The sequence below is a fragment of the Sturnira hondurensis genome, unplaced genomic scaffold (assembly GCF_014824575.4).
Source record: "Sturnira hondurensis isolate 20B ecotype Veracruz unplaced genomic scaffold, ASM1482457v3 Scaffold0004136, whole genome shotgun sequence".
Taxonomy (NCBI): domain Eukaryota; kingdom Metazoa; phylum Chordata; class Mammalia; order Chiroptera; family Phyllostomidae; genus Sturnira; species Sturnira hondurensis.
Window position 1 is genome coordinate 30,994,095 of NW_028076767.1, and position 8,353 is coordinate 31,002,447.

The window sequence follows — 8,353 nt, forward strand, 5'->3', positions numbered from 1 at the left end:
CACACCAGTCAGGGCCGAGGGCAGAAAATCTGGATACATCCCTTAGTCCTTCTTTCAGGGCATGGGTAGGATAAGATTTCAGAATAAAAGGGTGGTTTCTTTTCTGAGTTCCTGGATTGATATGCTACATCATATATTTACTCATCGCCTGCTCAGAACAAAGTACATAAAAAAAGGTCATTTTCTTGCCAGAGGATGTTAGGGGGTTGTAACCTTGGTCTTCTATTGCTGCCTCCGTTCAATGAGTTAACGACAGGAATGAGCTCGACGCCTCCACCGTACGTGAGAGTAACTACCAGGTAACAGTCGTACGTGACTAGCACTGCCCTTCAGGTTGAATCCCTGGTGGTTTAGGGTGAGCCAATCCCCTCACCAAACAGTCTGGTCCTCAAGTTCCTCAAGTTCTGTGAGGTTGGTCTTCTGTCCAGTCCCGCACTCGAACCCCGGCTGGAAGAAGTGTGTTACTCCTGGACTGACTTTTTGATGGCGACCACCAGATCAGCGGGAGGCGACCTGACTCTACAGTCTCTGCGGGCGAGTCACATTTACCTGGCATGGCTTCTCTGACTGCCGTCTTCCCAAGATTACACATTCGGACATCTCAAGGCAGCACTAAGTAGCGTTTATGCTGGGAGACAAAGTCAGGTTTCGTTTCCACCAACACGAGGTTGGATACGGTCTTTTTCAAGAGATGACCGAATATTTCCCATTTAGTCCTAAGATAAAGAGTTGGTTGCCAGGTTTCTGGTTATATTGGTTTCTGTACTATCTGTTCAGACACCAGCTCCTTTTAAACTGTGTCTGGTTGGAATTTCTTCATCTAGTTCCACCAAAACAACACATTGCAACAGATGGAAAGCAGAAGTAGAAGCGAGGGTTGTCTTCTATTAGGCCAAGATTAAAGAGACATGCAAAAATGCGAAATGACTCCCCTTCTCTAATATGTTTGTGGAGAAAAGGGATTTGTGGAGAATACAGCTATCAGCTGAGTAAGTGAAATGTCCAAACTGAAAACCACACTTCCAGATTAAAGTGATTTTCCAAATGCTCAGTAAATGACAATCAGGAGGAGAAAAGATAAGATGACGACCCACACAAGGCCACATTATGAAGTTTCCTAAAACTGTAGGTAAGCGGAGACCCTGACAGACTTCAGAGAGGAACATGGGAGACCGAGGGCAAAGGGGCAGCAAACAGCATCGCCCTTCCCGGCACTGGAAGCCACGAGCAGTGAGGCAATGCCTTTGCTCAGGGAAACAGCGACCCACCGAGAGCACTCACCCGGCCAGACTATTGGTCATTTGTGCTGCAGAAGGCATTTTTGACAGCACGTGCTCGAGTGTTATGATGGTCTCACACCAAAGACTCACACCTCCCGTGGCGACGCCACCTTGTGATGGAACTGCCTTGGCCGTCCAGGGAGAGGAGGTTATTTTTTCGCTCCTTGGACCCGGGCTGGCCTTGTGATTTGTTTGGGCCAATGGAATGTGGCAGAAGGGACACTGTGGGCTCCGAGGCCAGGGCTTCAGAGAAGCCCCGAAGCATCTTCTCTCACATTCTTGGAAGCGAGGCCACCATGCTGTGAAGGAGCCTAGGCACGTCTACCGCAGGGTGAGAGGCCACATGGGAAAATGACAAAACGTGACACAGCAAGATGCAGAAATGTAAAGTTCCTAGAGCAGCTTAATGCTATTTTCCACGGGATTGTCTTTTTATTTAGAATTATACATATATTTAGGGTATAAAAATTGTGTTACACTTTGCAAATATTTTCTCTCCATTATGGCTCTATCTTTTAACTTTGTTTATGTTATCTTCTTTTAAAATTTAATTTATTTATCTTTAGAGGGAAAGGGAAGGGGAGACGGAGAGAAACATCAATGCATGGTTGCCTCTCATGCGTCCCCCTTCTGGGAACTGGCCTGCAACCCAGGCACGTGCCCTGACTGGGAATCGAACTGGTGACCCTTGGTTTGCAGGCCCGCGCTCCATCCACTGAGCTATGCCAGCCAGGGCTGTTTATGTTATCTTTTTTATATATTTTTTCTTTTCCATTTTTCAGTGGCCACATCTATGAGTAATTTTCTTTAGGTCACTGAGGTTTTGTTTTGTAAGTCCCTCCACATAAAAGTTCACATTTATCTTATTTTTTTCTTGAAAAAGAAAACAGTGTAAGCCATTGGTGCTGTATGGTAGTGACTGTAAGAAGAGAGAGCTAAGGGTTTAAGACAGTTCTCTTTACAGAGTGGTCTGGAGTGAGGAGAGCCAGGCAAGTTCTGTTCCGACTTTCTCACGGTTCAGCCTGAAGTTACACTGACAAACGTATCCTGAATCTGAGGACTCGCTAGCCCTGGCCAGTCTGGTCAAGGCCTCCATCATCTCTTGCCTAAAAGACCCCAAAGGCCAATTCACTGCTGTCCTGCCTCTTGCCCTGCCCATCTCCCTTACCCATTGCTATGAAGTAAACCACTTCAAAACCGATTTATTAAATCTCATAATTCTGTGGTTTTCTTGAGCTGAGGGGTGTTCCTCTATTCACGCGATATTGCAGGGCAGAATGTCCGGGAGGTGCGCCCAACCTGGCTGGTGCCGGCAGTTGGCCGGGTCCTCGGATGGGGCGTGGGCCTTAGTTCTCTTCTGTGAAGCTTGGGCCCAAGACCTAGTAGTGTTCCTGGAGGAAGCAAGTGGAAGCTGGCAGTCCTCTAAGACCGGGGCTTGGAAGTCCCAGAACCTCCTCCACTGCCTGTTTGCAGTGGTCAGTGCAGCGATGCAGCCGCCAGGCCTCAAGGATCGCTGGGGGCCCTCTTTGGAGACTAGCTACCAAGATCCCTTCAGGCACTTTTCCAGTTTCCAGAGACATCTTTTAAAAACAAATGGGTATCACCACCCCCGCCCCCGCCCCCCCCCCCCCCACGGCTGAAATCCACCAACTGCGTCATTATGCTTACGTACCTGTCAGGTAATGCCCCGCCTTACCCGCCCCCCCCCCAAATCCATCCTTCACACCTCTGCTTTCCCCATACTGGTCTTAGCGTTTCCGCAGCACCTCTCACTCACCACCCCTCGGTGGACTGGAAGGCCTTCACACCTGCTGTTCCGTAGCTCAGAACAGTTTTCCTCCAAGCCTTTGCCGGGCCACTTCTCTCCCCTCTGGGGCAGTGCTTTCGCACTCTGGGCAGCTGCCGTTATTTATCTCTTCCCATGCTGGGTCTCCGCTAGATCGTAAAGTCCTTGCAGGCCGTGAGCGCCTTTCTCCGTCCCATCCCAGACACACCCCCAGCGCCCAGGACAGCACTGATCACCGGGATGGCATACCCTGAATATGTTCTACGGTGAACTGAAAGTACTTCCCTAAATCTTGGGCATGTTCGGCATCAGGACATATAGATGAGCTCATTTCAAAACAGGAAGCACTACAGCGGTAATTAGCAGAGAGACCCAGTAATACACCAGCCCTACATACCTACTGGCAAATACTTCCACCTTCCTAATAAAGCTGACAGCTGTTTTCCTGCGTGGCCTGTGCGGGCAGCTGCTGCAGCAAGCCCAGCCTCTGACGGCCGTGACCAATCCGCCCTGTGCAGGCCTGAAACTCAGGGAACTTGGAGGAACTCATCAGACACACTCTGGGCAGCAGCCAGAGGAATGCTGCCCTTGACATTTCAATTTTAAATCCCCTTTTGGTGTCAGCTGTCCCTCATTAACTCACTGAATTTAATTAGAGGGCTGAACAAGAATCCCTCAACTATGGTTTCTCCATGGGTCCTAAGAAGCCAGTGTAGTCCCAGGCTGTCGGCCAGAGTGAACCCAAAACCACTTTCACCCAGGAAGCAGGTGCGTGTTAAGGGCAGAATTCTTAGATGCGCATCCCACGTGTCAAAGACAAACCTACATCCAAGACACAATTAATAAGGCCTGTTCATAATAAAATTGCAGCAAAACCCCCTTCTGCTCGCACCGCTGTTTCAGCAGGGGTCCCAAGGCGTCAGGGAGCACGTTTTATTACGGAAAAAGGAAACGCGACACACTGTGTCGGTGGGAAAGGTCCCGTTAGGGGGATTTGTGGAGTGTGGGCGAGTCCAGCTGGTATTCAAGTACACTTGGCCGTGGCGGTCGGCTGGGAGGAGCAGGCGAGCAGTTTGGGGAGATTTCAGAAGAGGAAGGGGTGGTGGGTTTTCTGTGGCCAGCCATTTCCTGGACCAAGAAGGGTCGATGCGGGGGTCGATGGGGTGCGTTTCTGTAGTCCAGTTGTCATCGTGGTTTGGGGTGGGTGGGTGTGAGTGGCTGTCGTGGCAGCAAGTTTCTCAGGCAATCACCAACTTCAAATAACTAGTTTTAGGGGTGGAAGTTACCTTAGTTCACCCGGCCACTCGGACAAGGTGAACCCGTGCCTCAGCCCCGACCCCGAGTCCATTCGATGAGTGGGAAAACTCAGAAGCGGAAATGTCGTGTCTTAGAAGTGAGAAGCACAATTAGAAAGTTTTCCTGAACCCTAGGACTATAACCATCATGTTTCTCAGAAAGATTTAAAACAACAAGGAGAAAAAATAAACAACATAAGCCAGTTCTAGCTGGGCCCGCTGACGCCCCCACTATGTCACTAACAGAACCCCGTTCAGGGGCTCAGGGCGTCAGGGCCCCCGAGCCCTTCCCCATCGCTCGTGTACGCAGGGGTCCTCAGCTGATCCAGACCAGCCAGCTCTTCAGATCCAACAGTGGCCAATGAACGCGGGGGAAAAAGGGGGTCAGGGAACACTGAGACTTTGAGGTAGTTCCCGCCCCTACCAGATCACTGGGTGTCCACCTAGCCCACCCTTCTGAGGGTCTTGCCTTCCTCTCTTTAAGTGACTTTAAAATAATGCAAACAGAGGGAAACTGATAACACAGGTAATTCTCCGCCGCACAAATGCATCCAGTGAACGTTGCCAATGATGGCCCTGTGCATACTGGCCGATACAGCCAGTTCCGTGTCTATGAAGCAAATTCATTTCAGCGTTCCTGCTGGGCTTATCATATGGCAGGCCCGCAAATAGCGTTATTTCGTCTTAACACTGACAAAAAGATCAATCCCAGGCTGCCGCCTGTGTGGGGTGTGCACTTTCTCTGGAGACCCGCTTCCTCTCCCACCCCCCACAGATGTGCCCGTTAGGTGGACTGGTGTCTGAACCCTGCCCATCTGTGTGTGGGGGGGTGAGTGTGACCTGCCACGGGAGGGGTCCTGACCCTGCCCCCTGAGCTGCCAGGAGAGGCTCTGGCCACTCTTGACCCTGAACTGGAATAAGCAGGTTGCAAAATAATTATTTTACTTGTTTTCTATCTTTATTGAATGTTACGTATAGCTCACCTTTATTTCAATGTTTAATATTAGAAGTGTTTTGGTTCTTTATTGACAAGTTGGTGGTATTTTTGTGACCGGAAATATGCCACCGGAACTTAACTCTTATTTACACCAATCAGCCTGTGGTAAAACCGGCTCCGTTACACACGGTTTTGCTTCAAGCTTGTTTCCCAGAATCAGCGGACGACGTTTAGTGTTACTGTACATTTACTTGACCTTTGGATTCTCCTTCAAACCAAATAAAACATCTTCCTAGTTCTCTCATTAACGAGTTAAATAAAAATCTTTGACATGTTCATGGTGTATCTGAATCATTTTACTTTCTAAAAAATGTATCCTTTAATATTTGGTGACTGACCACTTTGGCACATTCATTTGACTTTAATTGCAGTCTTCTTAAAGTGATTATAAAGACCATAAAGCAATATGGATAAATACTCTTGATAAAACATTAAGTGAGGAAAAAAAGCAAAACATGAAATTTGTAGTAGGTTGTGGTTGAAACTAAAATTTTTAAGTGTCTAAGGCAAGACTGGAAGGGAAAGAGGAAACACCCGAACTCCGATTTTCCAGGGTGGTAGGGTCCCAGAGTTAAGATTCTGAGTTGCTGTCATTCTGTTACACGTTCAAACTAAGAAGTGCCCCGTATCCGTTTCCTATTGTTACTGTGACAAATTACCTCAAACTCAGTGACTTGAAACAACACGTATGTGTCATCTTACAGTTCTGGAAGTCAGAGTCTAGACAAGTCTCACTGGGCCAGAACCAAAGTGTGGGCAGGGCCACTTTCTTCTGGAGGCCCTAGAACTTGTCAGTTTGTGGGGGCGACCCTCCTCACGAGTCCTCCCACCGGGTGCCACGGACGAAAGTGAATGTGGCCAAGACACGATGTGAACTGCTTGGGGAGAAGTGAGCTGTGGCCAGTTTCTCAGGGGAGACAAAGGCCCCGAGCGCCTTCCTCCATAGCCTTTCATTGGGTTGTAATACACAGGAATACAGGGCGGCAAGGATCAAACAGTAGATAACATTTCAAAGGTATCTGAGGGCTTCAGAGTCTGAGTCAGTGTCTGTCAGGAAGAGTTGCAGAAACTTTGGGAGACATACTCATTTCCTCTCGGACCCTTATCATAGGAATGAAAGCACTCTTAGCAGAGCAGATTTCACAGATTTATCAGCAAGTCTTTGTGATGCCAGGTTTTTCCCCAGGACACGCTCTAGCAAGGCAATGAGCTACACTCTACCCATCAGGTATTCAGGCTCAAGGGGATTAGAGCCAGGAAGTGCTTCTCCCAGAGAACATGGGGACTCAGGCTTTGTCAAAGCGACGGGAGGGGGGGGGGCGGCGGCGGGGTGTGTGTGTGTAGTTCATTGCTCCCTCTTTGTTGCAGGCTCCCCGCCCCCCCCCTCCCCCGTCCTTCCATGATGGCCTCCCAAGTGATCAAGTCTGGCTTAGGTTGCCCCCCTCTGCGAGGGGTCTTACCCGTTATTGACTTCTGACCAAGCTTTGGGGGCAGAGAGAGGAAACTGAGGCAGCGTTTGCTACCAGAGACAAGCTTTGTCTCCTGCTGCTCACATTCCAAAGGTTGTCCCTCGCCCTTAGCCACAAGGGGTTGAGATACAATTCCTAAACTCAGGCAGAGCGGTCTACATTAGTTTTGTTTGTTTCCTCTCCTAGCTTCTAGCATTCCTGGGCTCCACGTTCCTGGCTCCAGCGTGGAGGCCAGCGGCGCAGCATCTGGACGTCTTCTCCTACTTACTCCTCTGATTCATTTAATGACCCTTGTGATTACAGCAAACCCACCCACATACAATCCACGGTAACCCCCGGGCCCTTAACGTGATCACATCTGCAAATTCCCCTCTACCTGTAAGGTGACATAGTCACAGGTTATAAGAATTAGGATGTGGGCAGCTTTGAGGGCCATGGTTCTGCTGGTCACAGACCCTGTTCCTGATCCAGAGGATTTCTCTGACCTTGAAACTCCACGAAAACCAACAGCTTTCCCATGTGTCTGAGTGGTGGTACCACCCTGAGTGCTAAGTGTGACAAGACACTGTAGAAGCTCATTTAAACTCTGTTAACAGGCAACATTATGGTTGAAAAAGTGAAAACCCCTGTTGCTTCTGGGGTGGGCAGAGACTGACCTGGAAAGGGCGTAAGAAAACTTGAGATGGTGATACTCTACCTTCATAAGGTTTTAGAGTACGAAAGTGTAAACTAACACGGAATCCTAAGGATACATATTTAGGGGGCACTGTATGGATGTCTCCCATTTATTCTGAAATGTAATATAAAAAGATGGGCTGATAGAGGGATGGATAAATATGTGATTGGATGTTTACGGTAAAAGGTAGATATGTGTATTCACTGTGAAAATCATGATGACTATTTTTATGAAAGAAGTTTTTGGGAAATATGATACAACCCTGAAATATTACTCTGGTGACTTAAATTAATAAAGGGATAGATCTGGAATATTATTGAGCAAGTCCTTAAACAACCTATTAACAATCAAAGGTTCTTCTCTTCCCGAAGGCCACTCCGGAAACGTCTGCACACGGGTGGGAGCGCCCCTGGTGGTCTCTACAATGACAGGGGGGTCGGGGGGTGTACAGAGCAGGGCCCAGGAGGTGGCTGCCACCACTCAGCCAGTCCATGTGACAAAACGTCACTGAGGGACACCAGTTTAAAACCACATCTTCCCTGCTCTGGCCAGGTGGCTTAGTTGTTTGGAGCGTCGTCCCCTACACCAAAGGCTGTGGGTTTGATCCCTGGTCAGGGCACATGCCTAGGTTGTAGGTTTGGTTACCAGTCAGGACGTGTACGTGTGACATCTCTCTCTGACATTGATGTTTCTTTCTCTCCTTTTCTCACTCTGAAATCAATAAAGATATCCTTGGATGAAGATTAAAAGATAATAATAAAAAACCACTAAAACCATATTGTCTCTTTGTAATTCTTTATTAATTTGCTGGCAACACACTTTCAACTTCTCGGTAACCCCCCCAGATAAC